Raw genomic sequence first — 16,477 nt, 5'->3', positions numbered from 1 at the left:
ACCATAGACGTGAAGGTCTATTTCCAAACTTTCAGTGTGATTCCATTGTCTATCTTTATGCCAGTACCAGGCTGTTTTTATCATTCTACCTAAATCATAAGGTTTAAAGTTGGGATGTGGAAGTCCTCTGACTTAGTTATTCTTTTTAAAGATATTTTTCGCTATTCTGGGGCCCTTACCCTTCCAGATAAATTTGATGATTGACTTTTCCAATTCTACAAAGAAGGCTGTTAGAATTTATATTGGGATTGTGTTACATCTGTAGACCAATTTGAGTAGACATGACATCTTTTTTTTTTTTAAGAGAAAGAGTATCTTTATTGAAGAAGATAAACCCTATGTATTCTCTGTAACATTTATGTAATTGAAATATCTTTAAAAAAAATTTTAAATGGGAAAAAAAAGAAGATAAAGAGAAAAATCCTTAAAGAAAGTAACCTTGGTGATTAGTTATAATTTCTTTTTTTTATAAACCTTTAAAATTATTAACCTCAGGCCCAGTAATAGTATGGGACTTTAACATTATTAGAATAGTTTGTCTGTTTCCCTAACCACCAAGACTGTTGCTTAGAGTTCACAAGTGCTTTATATTGTCCCATGAGAAAGCCTACGAGTAGAAAGCACAATTGATATTTTTCACTAGAAATATAATATCCTGTGCACAATTCATCCTCCCAGATTAATATATCCTTATAGCATTATCTCTTGCCAATACTGTTACATTATAGTTTCTGCTTATACTTCCTACATGTTGCAAATATTAAAATAGTCATTAGAGAAAGTACATCTATTTTCAGTAGTATTATTAAGTTCTTACAGGGGAAGTGGACTTGGCCCAATGGATAGGGCATCCTCCTACCACTGTGGGAGGGCCGTGGTTCAACCCCCGGGCCTCCTTGACCCCTGCGGAGCTGGCCCATGCGCAGTGCTGATGCACACAAGGAGTGCCCTGCCACGCAGGGGTGTCCCCCACGTAGGGTAGCCCCACGCTCAAGGAGTGTGCCCCGTAAGGAGAGCCGCCCAGCGCGAAAGAAAGTGCAGCCTGCCCAGGAATGGTGCCCCACGCACAGAGCTGACACAACAAGATGATGCAACAAGATGACAACAAAAAGAAACACAGATTCCTGGTGCCGCTGATAAGGATAGAAGTGATCACAAAAGAACACACAGTGAATGGACACACAGAGAAGACAACTGGGGGGGAGGGGGAGAGAAAATAATTAATTAATTAATTAAAAAAGTAAATCTTAAAAAAAGTTTTTTAAAAAATTCTTATATAACCACCAACCGCTTTGATTCCAAATGGTTGGTTATGAAACCTGGAGCGGGGGAAGCTTTCAAATTTAGGATTAATAATGAATCTTATGAAAGTATGAGAAGTTAAATTTCAAATCTACAGCCTCAACATGATTAACAAAATATTCTTTAATATGAGAAGATATATTATGTCTCTATTTAAGGAAGAATGGCATCATCTGTTAAGAATTCAACAAAACTAGCTCAATTATATTTTCCCTATATATACTTCACAAGGCAACGGTACCTAAATTTAATTAGCCTACAAAATGTGTAACCAGGAAATGGTTTCATTTGGACAATTTTTAAAGTTTTTCCAACGATTTCTATCAGATAACTTCTAATTATACAGAAAGGAATCTGCTTGAAGGCTCAAACATAACAAACCTTGAAAATAAATATTTGCTGATACACCCAGAGGCAAAAATACGACAAAGGCAGACCTGACAGAAATAAGGCAGAAAGCAAATAAACTTGAGCAGTGACAAACTCTTCTTACAACCCACTCTCTTCTTTCTATTGCATTGTCTTTTGTATTCCCTAAAAAATTATTCGTGTAGAATTCAATTTTTGGAGTAACCCAAATCGAGTTTTCTAATATAACAACACGAGGGAGGACAGAAGGTATTTTGGTAAAGGGAGACTGGATCAGTGAAAATCCACAGGATATCAAAGTCTGCAGGCCAGCTAGCCAGGTTTGCTGTAATCTAATCAGGTGCTCTGTTATAATTCCTTCCTGAGTGTGTGCCATTAAAAGCCATAACCATTAAAACCTGAAAGCACTAAAGAGCAGGGCATGACAATATTAACCACTAACACTCCAAAAGAATTCTTCCTTCCTTCCGCAAAATGAGTACCTTCCTTTTATTTTTAAGTGCATTTAAGGCGGATTTTGGTTAAGGAGGAAGATACAAGGAACATCAACAAGTGGTGGAAGCATTTCACTCTGTTGACATCTCCAAATTATCTCTGAAACGAAATGGTAATTTCTTCATTAAGAGTTTATTGCTTAAGAAAATATTACACGTTTTCCTATTACCATTTCTTTAAAATTCTTTGCCTTCCTAAATAAGTGCTTGAAAATATGTTGTCATCTAATCATCTGACTTCTAAATTTTTAAGAAAGTATACAATAGGAGTTACTCTATTCTTTTTCATCCTTTACAAACATGAAGGGTCAATTTCTTCCAGTGCAAATTCCCCGCTGTCCTTTATTAATTCTTCTAAATGACTTTTAAAAACATGTCCCACAAAATAAGTCACTTCCCTCTAGTAGCTATCAAAGGTTGTCTGTTCTTTCCACTCGACCCTCAATTTTACAATTCAGCAGGTAGTATTCAACCATATTGTCACATTATGTTTAGCAATAACTATATGCTTATTATTCAAGTATTTGGAGTCTTCATTTTTCTTATAATTCATATATCCTTTTTTTTTTTAAATCATCTCTGCCGCAACAGCATAGTCCTTGTTTTGTTCATTGTTATCATTTTCTTGTGGACCAGTGATTGTTATTTCAGGCCTTGGTGATCCTTGAGGGTCTAAATCAGCCTCATCTTGTCTACTGCCAGCTCCTTAGGACTTAGTTTCTTCATCGCCTCCTGGTTGCAGCTCATTATGAACCTGGTCTAGTTCCTCACCATTTTCTTCATTGGTGCCTCCATTTCCATGAGCAGGACCTGCCTGCTCCTCGCTGCCATCACATGCCATACCTCCTTTATCTTCAACTTCACCATTCATTCCTGAAAAATCTTCTTTCTGTTCTGCATCCTTGTTTTCTTTCTCTCCATCTTCCTCCTCATCTACTATTTCTGCTGGCCTCTGATCAACTGGAATCTCAACCTGAGTATCTTCATCTTCTTGGACTTCTGCTGCATTTCAGACCTCTCTGCTGCAGCTTTGAAAACGACTTCATCACTGTTTGGAACTGTTTGTGGTGAATTCTTTAACACTTTCACGGCCTTTTCTGTATTCACGTCTTTCTTTTGGGGGCTGAGGAGATGAATTGTCACTGGATCCGACTGTTGATTTAGACTGACGATCATTTCCACTCCCTTTAGACTTTCTTGGTCCTGCAATAGGAGATAGCGAAGAGACTTTCTGACCATAAGGCCTTCTCATTGTTGACTTGTCAAAAAGCAATTCACTATAAGGCAATTTCTTAAACATATCTCTGTGACAGCCACATAAGACTGCCCATTCTCCAACTCTGGCCCCTTTCAACAAGTTTTCCTTCTAGAGTATAAAGTCTGTGGACAGGCCCTCCTCGCGGGTTCTTTTTTCCGTGATCATTTGTGGTCCGCGATCCCACTGACTCAGGACTTTCCTCGGGATGAGGAGGCGGGAAGCTGGGCTGATGAGGTCTCCATTTGCAATTAAGAAGATAGTGCAGGGTTCCCGAGGTGGTTTTCTAAAGCGAGCTGACACATTGATCCTGCTGCGGGTCACGGGTTTTACCTCTGTGCTGGCAAGCTCCATTGGTCTTTCCTTGGTTTCCCCAATGTCCAAGTAACTGAGTTTCTGGAAGCCCTCCAGGCCCCCGGCCACGTAGTTGCCCCCGCTCTGGATCTGCTCGAGCTTGCCCACGCGGGGGCCGTTACGCGGCGTGTAGATGTATCTGACGGCCCCAAAAGGCGCCTGGACGCCGCCCATCACCTCCTTCCGGAAGACGTCGAAGCTGGGCACCTTCTTCTCGTGGATGACGACTCGGCGGCCCGCGAAGAAGGCGTCCCCGTTGCGGTACACCAGCACGCTCTTCACTACGGCGACAGGTGGCTGGAGCGGGCGCCGCTCATCTTCCGGGGAACGCGGCCCCGCTCCTGGCGGCGACGAGGACAGGAGGAGGCCGAGGGTGAGCACGGGGGCTCCGTGCGCCCCGCGTGCGCCCCGCGTGCGCCCCGCGCAGGCCCAGCGGCGGCACGACATCTTAATGATAGTTTGGCTTCCAACCCATGAATATAGTGTCCTCCTATTTATTGGGTTCTTCTTTGGTTTCTTTTCGCGATGTTTTGTAGTTTTCTGAATACACGTCCTTTATGTCCGTGGTTGTCCTGAAAGTGGAGGTCTCTGGATTTCACATTTTAATCTTTTTTGATTATATGAATTTTCTAATCTTTTATTTGGGGATCATATCTACCACGTAGGACTTGTGTGAGGATTAAGTGAGATAATTTCTGTAAAGTGTTTACTACTCTCTTTGGTATATAATGAGTACGTAATAGTAATGATGGTTAATTTTTCTAATGTTCTACAATTATGTGTTAAAAAGTTCCTTTTCAAAGGTCATAAGTTCAAACCAGAAAGTTCTGTTTTTGTTAGTAGTTTTTGTATAAAGTATGTTTGGAGGCATCTCGTTCCCTAAGATATAGCTATTCTATAAAGCTGGGATTTGTTTTCTCCAAGGGAGAAAGGAAAGAGAGGCAGCAGGAGCTCCATGTGGATTTCAGACATCCTCTGCTGACCTTGCACACTGTTCATACCCTTAATGTAGCACGGTTTCCATTCTTAATGCTGCCTCTTTGTTGAAGCATTTTAGTTTGGTTCTGTGTCAATTTTTTCCTTTAGCACAAACGACAGATTTAAATGGCTACTCTTAAACAAGCAGACATGCATACAAGTCAGGTTTGTTTGCTCGGTTTCATCAGTAATGCTTCACTTCCTAGAATGGACACTGGAGTGAGACTTAGGCAGTATGCAGGCCAAATCCCAGGTTGACTTTCTCTTCCTGTTTCCCCCCTAGATTCCTACTTTGTGGGTTGTTGTTTTTTTTTCATATTTAATTTTTTTTTTATTAAAGAAGTAGATTTACAAAAAAGTCACTTAAAAATTACAGCATTCCCATGTCCTCCATCCCCCTTTTAAAAATACTGTTGATAATATTATTTTTCAAAGTTTATCAGGTTTTTTGTCTGTTCAGTTGGTTGGTTTTTTGAGGTACTGGGGAGTCAACCAAGGATCTCATACATGGGAAGCAGTTGCTCAACCACTGAGCTACTTCCACTCCCCAATGAGAGTTGTTTTTCTCATTTGTTTGTCTTTAGGAGGCACCAGAGATTGAATCTGGGACCTCATAATGGGAAGCAGGTACTCAGCCACCTGAGCTATATTCTGCACCCCCTTTTATTTTTTTAAAGTAGTTTTATTGAAACTTATTCACAAAATCTTTCAGATTCCAACATGACCTTTGTATCAAATCCTGTCAAGGACATTACAAGAAAACAAAAGTTACAGAGCAATAACCCTTAAGAGCATAGATGGAAAAATACTGAATAAATACTACCAAATCAAAAAAATTATATATAAGTAGTATAATATTAGGATCATGTGATCTGGTTACAAAGATACATAATTGATTTAACTTTCAAAAATAATTCCATATAATTTTAATAAAGTGATCAGTTTAAAATGTACAGAAAAAGAATTTTATAAAATTCAACACCCATTCATAATAAAAACTCTTAGTTGACTAAGAAAGAGGGATAACTTCCTCAATATGATAAGATTATTTACCAAAAATGTACAAATACCATCACACTTTCAGGGGGAAATATTGAATGTTTTCTATATTAGTCAGGGTTTCTAGGGAAACAGAACCAATAGGAGATATCTGTAAATACTGTGAGATTTTATAAAATGATCTCACATGAGTGTGTGGATGCACAAGTCCAAGTTCCATAGGGCAGGCTGCAAACCAGGGGCTCTGATGAAGGTCCTTGATGAGTTCCCAGAGACACTGTCTGATATAGTGATGGGAATTCTGTCTCTGAATGCTGAAATAACTTCTTCATTTAAGGGCTTTAAGTGATTGGATGAGAAGTCACTCATTGCTGACAGCAATATCCTTGATGCAGATGTAACCAGTCATCTATCCTAATCAACTCACTGATGATTAAAGTCCATGAAATGCCCTTGTATTACAAACAGTCAAGTGCTTGCTTGACCAAACAACTGAGCACCATTACCTGGCCAAGTTGACACGTTAGACTAACCATCACACTTTCTCCTAAGAAGACAAAGATTCCATTATCACCACTGCTGTTCCAACCTTGTATTGGAGGTCCTAACCAGTACAATGAAGTGAGGAAAAAAATAAAAAAATTAAAGATAAAATTTAAAAACAAAATATCCAGGACTAAATTGTGTTAAAAATGTGCAAGAGTCTATACTGAAAATAAGAAAACATGCAGAAAGAAATTAAAGGTGCCCCAATAAATGGAGAGATATTCTACGTTCATGGACTGGAAGATTAAATTGTTAAGATGTCATTTCTCCCCAAATTGACCTATACATTCAATACAATCCTAACCAAAGCTATGGCAGGCTTTTTTTTTTTCATAGAAATTGATAGGCTGACTTTAAAATGTATATGAAATTACAAATATATATACATAAAAAAAGAAACAAAAGTAGAATGATCAAAATTGTATTTAAAATAAGCACAAATACAGAGGTTTATACTTACCAAAATGGAACAGAATAGAGTCCAGATATATCCACACATATGTGGTTTCCTGACATATGACAAAGGCACCAATGCAATTCAGGAGGAAAGGAAGATCTTGGAATAAATGGTGTTGGAAGAACTCAATATCCAGATAGCAGTAAAGAGGTCCTTGAGGGAAGTGGATGTGGCTCATGGGATTCAGCTACCACCTACCACATGGGATGCCCTGGGTTCAGTTCCCAGTGTCTCTTAAAGAAGTTGAGCAAGACAGTGAGCTGATGTGATGGGCAGGCATAGCAAGCTGACACAATAAGATGATGCAACAAGAGACACAAGGAGAAAAACATAATGAGAGATCCAACAAAGCAGGGAGTGGAAGTGGTTCAAGTGATTAGGTGCCTCCCTCCCACATAGGAGGTCCCAGGTTTGGTTTCCAGTGCCTATTAAAAAGAAGACTAGTACACAACAAACAGACACAGCAAATGCAAACAACTAGGGGAAAGGAGAAATAAATTAAATTAAAACTAATAAAGCAGATGCTGTGAATTGCTACAAAATTTGATTCAATGAAAAACAAAACAAAACAAAACCTTGACCCTTTGTCTTAGTTTGCAACAGGGATGCCAATACAAAATACCAGAAATGAGTTGACTTTTATAAGGGGAATTTTATCAAGGCAGCATCAGAGATGCTTCCTCATCAAAGTCAGCTACTGGTAAGCCTGGTATCCTACCATGTGGTGAAGCAAGATGGCAGCCAATCTCAGCTGAGGTCCCTGTCTTCCCTCTAGGCTCACCATCTTTTAAGCCTTGAGCTGCTCCATGGGCCCAGCCTCTTGGGGACTTCGTGCCTCAGCTTTGGCTGCTAGCAATCCTCAAGTACTCTCTCTCTCATGGGCAGGTCAAAATGACAGAGCTTTCTTTTCTTTGTGTGTGTGTGTCTTTCTCTGTATCTCTGTTTATAGAAGACCGAGCAAGAGGGCGGAGATCTAACCTTGGTCATGCCTCACTGATATATTCCAATCAAAAGCCCTAAAGTGATCTAATCAAGTTATCTAACCAAAAGCCCCTTAACTGAATTTAATGCAGTCAAAGGGTCTCAAACCCACAGGAATGGATTAGTTAAAAAATATAATATCTTTTTGGGAGTCACCAAATTCAACCATCACACCCTTATACTCACACCACTCATAAAAAGTAATTTAGAATGAAAAATGGATCTAAATGTGAAAAGCGAAAATTATAAATCTTTACCAAGGAAGCATAGGAGACTATATGATCTCTGGGTAGGAAAAGATTTCCTTCCTTCCTTTTCCTTTCCTTCCTTTTCTTCCTTCCTTTTCCTTTCCTTCCTTTCCTTCCTTTTCTTCCTTTTCTTCTTTCCTTTTTTTTCCTTCTGAGATACTGTGGGCCAGGGAATGAAACTGGGACCAGGTATGTGGGAAGCCAGCACTCAACAACTAAGCCACATTGGCTCCCCTGAGTTGTTTTTTTCCATTTGTTTTGCTTGTTGTTTTTGTATTTTCAGGAGCATTGGGAACTTAGCCAGGGACCTCCCACGTGGGAGGTGTGTGCACTGCTTGAGCCAGGAAAGATTTCTTAAATGGAAAAAAGAAAACACTAAACATAAAAGGAAAGATTGATAAAGTAGACTTTGTGAAAATTTTTAAATTTGCTCATTAAAGGACACAATTAAGAAAATAAAAAATTGAGTCTCAGACTGCAAGAAAAATATTTGCACTACATATACCAGTAAAGGATTAGTAACTTAATTATACAGAGAATGCTTACAAATGAGTAAGAAGAAGACAATCAGTCAAAAAAAAAATGGGCAAAAGATTTTCCCAGACACTTTACAAAGAAGATATACAAATGACCAATAAATCACATGGAAACAACCCTTATCAGGGAAAATCTAATTAAAACACAATGAGAAAACACTACACATCTACAAGACTGGCTGACAATAACAAGTGTTGAAGAGGATGTGGAGCTACTGAAACTTTCATATATTGCTGGTGGGAGCATAAAATAGTACAGACTTTTTGAAAAACTTTCTGACAGTTTTAACTAAAGTTGAACATATGTCTACCATAATGTTAGAGGTTTCTCCCTTGCAAGGTATATAATGATGAACTGATCACAAGGTTTACAATGGTTAACAACAGTGATGTGCATTCCCATGACACAGAACAGCCCCCATCCTGAGCCTACATGTTCAGATATAGCTCATTTCATCACAAGAATACACAAAGGAGCCACATGATCCCACCAACCCCTCCCACATCCCTAGAATTCACTATCTCTAGCTCACCACCCCCTAGCCATCCCTATTGGCCCTTGGGTCTTACCAAAGACCCAACCCACTCCCACTAACTAAACATTTTCCTGCCTATAGATGTACTGTATACATTCATGACCACCTCTGCCAGAGGTGAGCTGAAGTCTCTCTTCAGACCTCTGTCATGCTGGCAGGAGGGCTGAAATCTAATCTTCAGACCCCCACCATTGGGAAAGCGTCCCAATAAACTTTCAGCCTACAATCATGTCAGTCTCCATGTCCCAGTGAGCACTTTTTTTCTCTAACACATATGACCTAGCAATTCCGCTCTTAGGCACCTGCCTTACTTTGCCATATGCTGCCAATGCAATATACCAGAAATGGGTTGACTTTTAAAATGGGAATTTTATTAGAGTAAAAGCTTACAGTTCCAAGGCTGTGAAAATGTTCAAATCAAGGCATTGTCAGAAATGCTTTCTCGCAAAAACCAGCTGCAGCAGACCCCAAAATCCTGTCACACAGCAAAACAAGATGGCTGGTCTCTGGTCTCTACTTTCTCCTGGAGCTCAGCAGTATGTAATCAGGCATCTCTGCTTGGGCCTTGTAGACTTGAGTATCTCAGGGCTTCTCTTTTTTTTTTTTTCAATTTTAAAAAAATTTAATTGTCTTTTTTTTAAAGATGCATAGATCACAAAAAATGTTATGCTAAAAAAAAATAAGAGGTTCCCTTATACCCCACACCCCATCATGCCCACTCTGCCCATATCAACAGCCTCTTTCATCATGTGGCCCATTCATTGCATTTGGTGAACACATTTTGGACCACTGCTATACTACGTGGATTATAGTTTACATTGTAGTTTACACTTTCCCCCAGGCAATTAAGTGGGTTATGGTAAGATATATAATGTCCTGCATCTGTCCCTGCAATATCATTCAGGACAATTCCAAGTCCTGAAAATGCCACCACATCACACCTCTTTTTCTCTCTCCCTGCCATCAGCAAATCCTGTGGCCACTGTCCTCACGTCTGTGGTATAATTTCTTCCATGGCTAGAGTCACAATGGTTCTGTAGTAGAATACCAGTCAGTCCACTCTAATCCATATTTTATTCCTCCATCCTGTGGACCCTGGGATGGTGATGTCCACTCCTCTCTAAATTGAGATGGCACTTAGATGCCACATGTCTGATGGATGTAATTCTGCTGTTTGCAGTTGTAGACACACTCAGTTCCCTAGTGTGGTGGTTGACCATCTTCACCTCCTTGTTAGCTGACCTAGGTAAGTCCAATGAACCACAGAGTTGATGTTGCAAATCTGTTGAGGCTCAGAGCCCAGTTGGCACCTGGCCAGTTCAGAGATTGAAGTCTCCTGAGTATACACCAACCCCAGCACCAACCATAGGTTCAGTAAAAGTGACAGAAAAGGCATGTGTAGAGAGGTCACATCTGAGTCCAACTCCATCACACTTAGGAGCACAAATTCCAAACTAGGGCCCACTGGCAAGGCACTGAACTCCAGAGCCATATGCCATGACTGTAAAACCTGTGTGTCTCTGTAGCCCTCAGAAGCACCAGTACCTGGGGTTGTATCTACTTTGGCTGCCTCTGGGATTCTGCTGAGATGTGCATAAGTGTGACCCATCTGATGACCTCCTAATTCCTTCTGAAGTCTCTTAGCCATATAAACTCATTTGTTTTTACCATTGCCCCCTTTTATTCAAGGTATTTTTCTAGTTGCATCACCAGGTGGTGATTGGTAATAATCTCTCGGCACCAGGAAGGCTCATCACCAGGAAATAAGTCTTACATTTGGGGAAGGTAATGCATATATATGCTGAGTTTGGCTTAGAGAGTGGCCACATTTGAGCAACATGGAGACTCTCAGGAGGTAACTCTTAGGAACCCTGAAGCTCTAGGCCTACTTGAAATTTCAAGCACACAGGCTAATAAGCATAGTCATCAGTATCAATGGCCCATCATTGGACCATCCTTCTTCACTGGTCTTTGCCCTTACACTTGTGGGATTGTTGTTGTTCCATTGGGAATGTGACAGAGCTCCCTTGGCTAGGAACTCAGCACTCCCACAGCTGTCATGTGTAACTCTACATAGTATTAAAATACCCGACGAATATCCGAACATTTTTACATACCCTATATACATGCCCTGGAGAACTCCCTCCCAACCATGTGTCCCCCATCAATGACACCCCAACCTGGTGCTCCTCCCCTGCCATAGTTGAACCCCTCTGTGATCCAAAACTTCTTAAAAAATGAAGCCTAATATATTGTCAAATTCAATTAGTAGGAAAATGAAATAGTAATGATAGGGTTAGTGATTAGAAATAGCATACTAATTTAGAAAAACTAAAGTAAAAAATAAACTGGGGTATTAAAAAATGAAAAATATCATAAAACATTGTTTTTGATATTTTGCCTTCATCATTGTAATAGGTGTTACCCCGTAGGTATAGTGGCAAGGCAATCTCTTCCATTCCTTCCTCAGTGTCTACATCTTTTTTTTTTAATTTTTAATTTGTCTTCAAAAAAGTTTTAGATCACAGTAAAGTCACATATACAATATAGGGGACTCCCATATAGCCAACATCAAACCCTTTTCCCCCTTCCCCAGCAATGATTTTTTACATGTGGATATTATATTTGCTACATCTGATGTACAGATATTGAAACATAGCTACTAACCATGGTTCCATTTTGGTTTACATTATGATTTATGTTGTATACTTTTCTAAATTTTTAGTTACATTGTGGTTTACATTTTAGACTATACACTTTTATAAATTTTTGGTGAAATTTAGCATGGCCTATATCCATCATTGCATGATCTTGTGAACAATTCCATTGCCCCCCAGTTACCCCCTCTTCTATCTATTCTATTCCTCTCTCCCCCTCCCCTTGGGGCCCACAGTGACAACCAAGCTTCACTGCTTGAAGGACAAGATTCATAGATACTTGCAACAATGCTGAGAGCTTGACACACTAGACTGTCCTCCCCAACTGGGAGCCACCCATACTCTCGAGAGACACTTCCCTCTGTTTGAGAGCATCAGATCTCCCCAGGATAGAGGTACAACATCTTCCTGCTCATTGTATGGGTCTCTACCCACTGATATAACACACTATAATAAGATGAACACTCACACACTCCTTAGAAGCCTGCTCCAGGTGCACCCTGTGCCAGATGCCCCCCGTCAAACACCTTAAACAAGTAACCCTTCCTTATTATATTTTCTAAAGAGTTTTCTCAACATTATAGTTTCAACCACATACCTGGCAATCTGCCATGTTCACCTGCTCCTCCCAGAACCTATCCCCAATTCCATGGACCATCAGACCCATCCTCCCAACATAGCCCCCCCTCAAGCCTGCAAAGCCCCACCCAATAGTATCCCTATGCCCCTGTCATATCCCTTCCCTGCACAACTACTTACCTCATTTTATCATAGATTTCACCCATGTAGGCATCAGCTCAAAACTTTCCTCTCCCTGACAATTTCCTGTTAGCCTATCATCCAGTCTCCAGCTCTCCGAGATAGCTTGATTTGCTTAATTCATATCAGAGAGGTCATTTAGTATTTGTCTTTCAATGCCTGGCTTGCTTCACTGAACATGTCTTCAAGGTTCATCCATGTTATCCCATGTGTTACTACTGTATTCCTTCTTACAGCTGAGTAATATTACATTGTATGTATATACCACATTTTATTTATCCATTCATCTGTTGATGGGCCTTTGGGTTGATTCCACCTTTTGGCAATAGTGAGTAATGCCGCTATGAACATTGGTATATATATATATATATTGGTTTGGGTCCATGTTTCTTCTGGGTATATACCCTGCAGAAGAATTGCTGGGCCATATGGCAAATCTATACCTAGTTTTTTGAGGAACTGCCAAACTGTCCTCCAGAATGGCTGGGTCCTTCTGCATTCCCACCAGCAGTGGATGAAGGTTCCCAGTCCTTCACATCCTCTCCAACATTCTAGTCTTTTGGTTTGTTTTTTAATAGCTGCCTGTGTAATGGGTGTAAGATGGTTTCTCATAGTAGTTTTGATTTGCAATCTCCCTAATAGCTAGTGATGTTGAGCATCTTTTCACGTGCTTTTTAGCCACTTGTATTTCTTCTTTGGAGAAGTGTCTGTTCAAATCTCTTGCCCATTTTTAAAATGGATTGTCTTTTTAATTTCAAAATATAGGATTTCTTTATGCTGGATATTAATCTCCTGTCATAATACCAACTTTTTCTCCCCTGTGTAGGCTGTCTTTCCCTGTGTAGGCTGTCTTTTCATTTTCTTGTTAAACTCCTTTGAGTTTATCAAAGGAGTGCAAAAGGCTTTAATTTTGAGGAGGTCCCATTTATCTATTTTTCCTTTTGCTGCTCGTGCTTTGGATGTCAAGTTCATGAAGCCATTTCCTACTACAAGTTCCTGTAGATGCTTCCCTACATTATTTTCCAATGTCTTTATGGTCTTGGCTCTTATATTTAGGTCTTTGATCCACTTTGAGTTGATTTTTTTATAAGGTGTGAGATGGTAATCGTCTTTCATTCTTTTGCATATGGATATTCAGTTCTCCAAGCACCAGTTGTTGAAGAGGCCATTCTCTCCCAGTTAAATGGGCTTGGTGGCCTTGTCTAATTTCAGATGACTGTATATGTGAGGATATACAGAACTCTCAATTCAGTTCCATTGGTCAGTATGTCTATCCTTCTCCCAAAACCATGCAGTTTTGGTAACCCTTAGCCTTGTAGTATGTTTTAAAGTCAGGTAGTGTGATTCCTCTGATTGTATTTATCTTTTTCAAAATGTCTTTGGCTATTTGGGGCCTCTTTCCTTCCAAATAAATTTCATAGTTAGTTTTTCTAGTTCATTAAAAAATGCTATGTTCATTTTTATTGGGATTGCATTGAATCTGTAGATCAGTCTGGGTAGGATAGACATCTTAATGATATTTAGTCTTCCTAGCCATGATCAGGGAATATTCTTTCATTTACTTGAGTATTCTTTGATTTCTGTTAACAGTGTTGTCTAGTTTTCTGTGTATAAAGTCTTTTACATCTTTAGTTAAATTTAGTCCTATATATTTGATTTATTTAATTTACTATTGTAAGTGGTATTTGCTTCTTGATTTCCTCCTCAGATTGCTCATTATTGGCGTACAGAAATGCTACTGATTTTTGCTCATTGATTTTATATCCTGCAACTTCACTGAACTTTTTCTCCCCTGTGTAGGCTGTCTTTCCCTGTGTAGGCGGTCTTTTCATTTTCTTATAAGTTCTAGAAGCTTTGTTGTAGACTTCTCAGGCCTTTCTATGTATAGGATCATGTCATCTGCAAATAGTGAGATTTTGACTTCTTCCTTCCCAATTTGGATGCCTTTTATATTTGGTTCTTGCCTCAGTGCTTGAGCAAGTACTTCTAACACAATGTTATAGGAGGGGTGATAGTGTGCATCCTTCTCTTGTTCCTGATCTTAGAGGGAAAGATTTTAGGATTTCACCATTGTAAATGATGTTAGCTGTGGGTTTTTCATATATACCCTTTATCACATTCAGAATGTTTCCTTCTATTCCTATCTTTTGCAGTGTTTTTATCAAGAAAGGGTGCTGTATTTTATCAAATGCTTTTTCTGTGTCTATAGATATGATCATATTATTTTTCCTTTGATCTATTTATGTGGCGTATTACATTGCTTGATTTTCTTTTTCCTACAGATTTATTTATTTAATTTCTCCCCCCTCTCCCCCCTCTCCCCCCTCTCCCCCCTCTCCCCCCTCTCCCCCCTCCCCCCTTCCCCCCCTCTCCCCCCTCCCCCCTCCCTGCTTCCCCCCTTCCCCCCCTCCCCCCCTCCCCCTTCCCCCCCTCCCTGCCTCCCCCATCGCCTCCCCCATCGCCTCCCCCATCCCCTCCCCCCCACCTCAGTTGTCTGGTCTCTGTGTCTATTTGGTGTGTGTTCTTCTTTGTCCACTTCTGGTGTTGTTAGCAGCCCCGGAATCTGTGTTTCTTTTTCTTGCGTCATCTTGTTGTGTCAGCTCTCTGTGTGGGCGGCACCATTCCTGGGCAGGCTGCACTTTCTTTCGTGCTGGGCAGCTCTCCTTACGGTGCACACTCCTTGTGCATGGGACTCCCCTACCGGGGGGACATCTCTGCATGGCACTACACTCCTTGCGCGCATCAGCACTGGGCATGGGCCAGCTCTACATGGGTCAAGGAGGCCCGGGGTTTGAACCACGGACCTCCCATGTGGTAGACGGACACCCTAACCACTGGGCCAAGTCTGCTTCCCCCAGTTGATTTTCTTATGTTGAACTACTCTTGCATACCAGGGATGAAACCCACTTGGTCATGATGTATAATTCATTTGATATTTTGTTGAATACGATTAGCAAGAATTTTGTTGAGGATTTTAGCATCTAGGTTCATTACAGAGATTGGTCTGTAATTTTCCTTTCTCGTGGTGCCTTTGTTTGGCTTTGGTATTAGGGTATTAGAGTAATGTTGGCATCATAGAAAGAGTTACACAATGTTTTGATTTTTGAAAGAGTTTAAGCAAGATTGGTGTTAGTTCTTTCTGGAATATATGGTAGAATTCACTTGTGATGCTGTCTGGCCTGGGGCTCTTCTTCGTTGGGAAGTTTTTAATGACTGATTCTCCTCATGTATGCGGTGCCACTCCTGGGCAGGCTGTGCATTTCTTGCGCGGGACAGCTCTCCATGTGGGGTGCACTCCTTGCATGTGGGGCTCCCCTACACGTGCGATACCCCTGTGTGGCAGGGCACTCCCTGGGCACATCAGCACTGTGCGTGGACCAGTTCACCACACTGGTCAGGAGGCCCTGGGTGTGAACCTTGGACCTCCCATGTGGTAGGCAGATGCCTTATCCTTTGGGCCAAATCTGCTTCCCTGAAAGTGTATTTTTGATTTCTCAGACTGTGCCATTCATTAGCTTCATATCCATTATCTTATTTTATATGTTTATAGTTTCTTCAGGATGCTCTCCAAGTGTTTTCTTAATATCCTTAATCTCTTCCTTCACTTCATAAATTGGCCCATGATATTTGTTTGAAGAGCTTTGATTAGTTGTTTGATATTCTTCTCATCTTCCTGGTTTTTAGTTTGTTCATTGGACTGGGTCATGTAGTCCTGATTATTGGTATGATTTGTAATTTTTTCTTGCTCTCTGGTCATCATTTTATCTTGATATGTTTGTTCAGTTGATTTGCTGCCTCCACAGCTTTCTGCACCAACTAAATGCTTGGCTCCTACTGCTTAACCAGCAAGAGAGAAAGAGCAGGAAGCCCTAAACTAAAGAAAATGTTCAGCCAGAATATACACTCTAGTAAGCCAGATGCCAAGACATCAACAAAAAATTACAATCTGCACCAAGAAACAGGAAGCTATGGCCCAGTTAAAGGAACAAGATAAGCCTCCAGATGA

At 40.4% G+C, this 16,477-nt stretch overlaps 1 pseudogene; it reads right to left on the bottom strand.

Annotated features, from left to right (window-relative positions):
- Nucleotides 1–2,002: 2,002 nt before the first annotated feature.
- Nucleotides 2,003–4,091, bottom strand: LOC105747145 (doublecortin domain-containing protein 2 pseudogene; annotated as a pseudogene).
- Nucleotides 4,092–16,477: the final 12,386 nt, after the last annotated feature.

This window comes from Dasypus novemcinctus, chromosome 13, assembly GCF_030445035.2.
Source record: "Dasypus novemcinctus isolate mDasNov1 chromosome 13, mDasNov1.1.hap2, whole genome shotgun sequence".
Taxonomy (NCBI): domain Eukaryota; kingdom Metazoa; phylum Chordata; class Mammalia; order Cingulata; family Dasypodidae; genus Dasypus; species Dasypus novemcinctus.
This window is presented reverse-complemented; position numbering and strand designations above follow the sequence as displayed.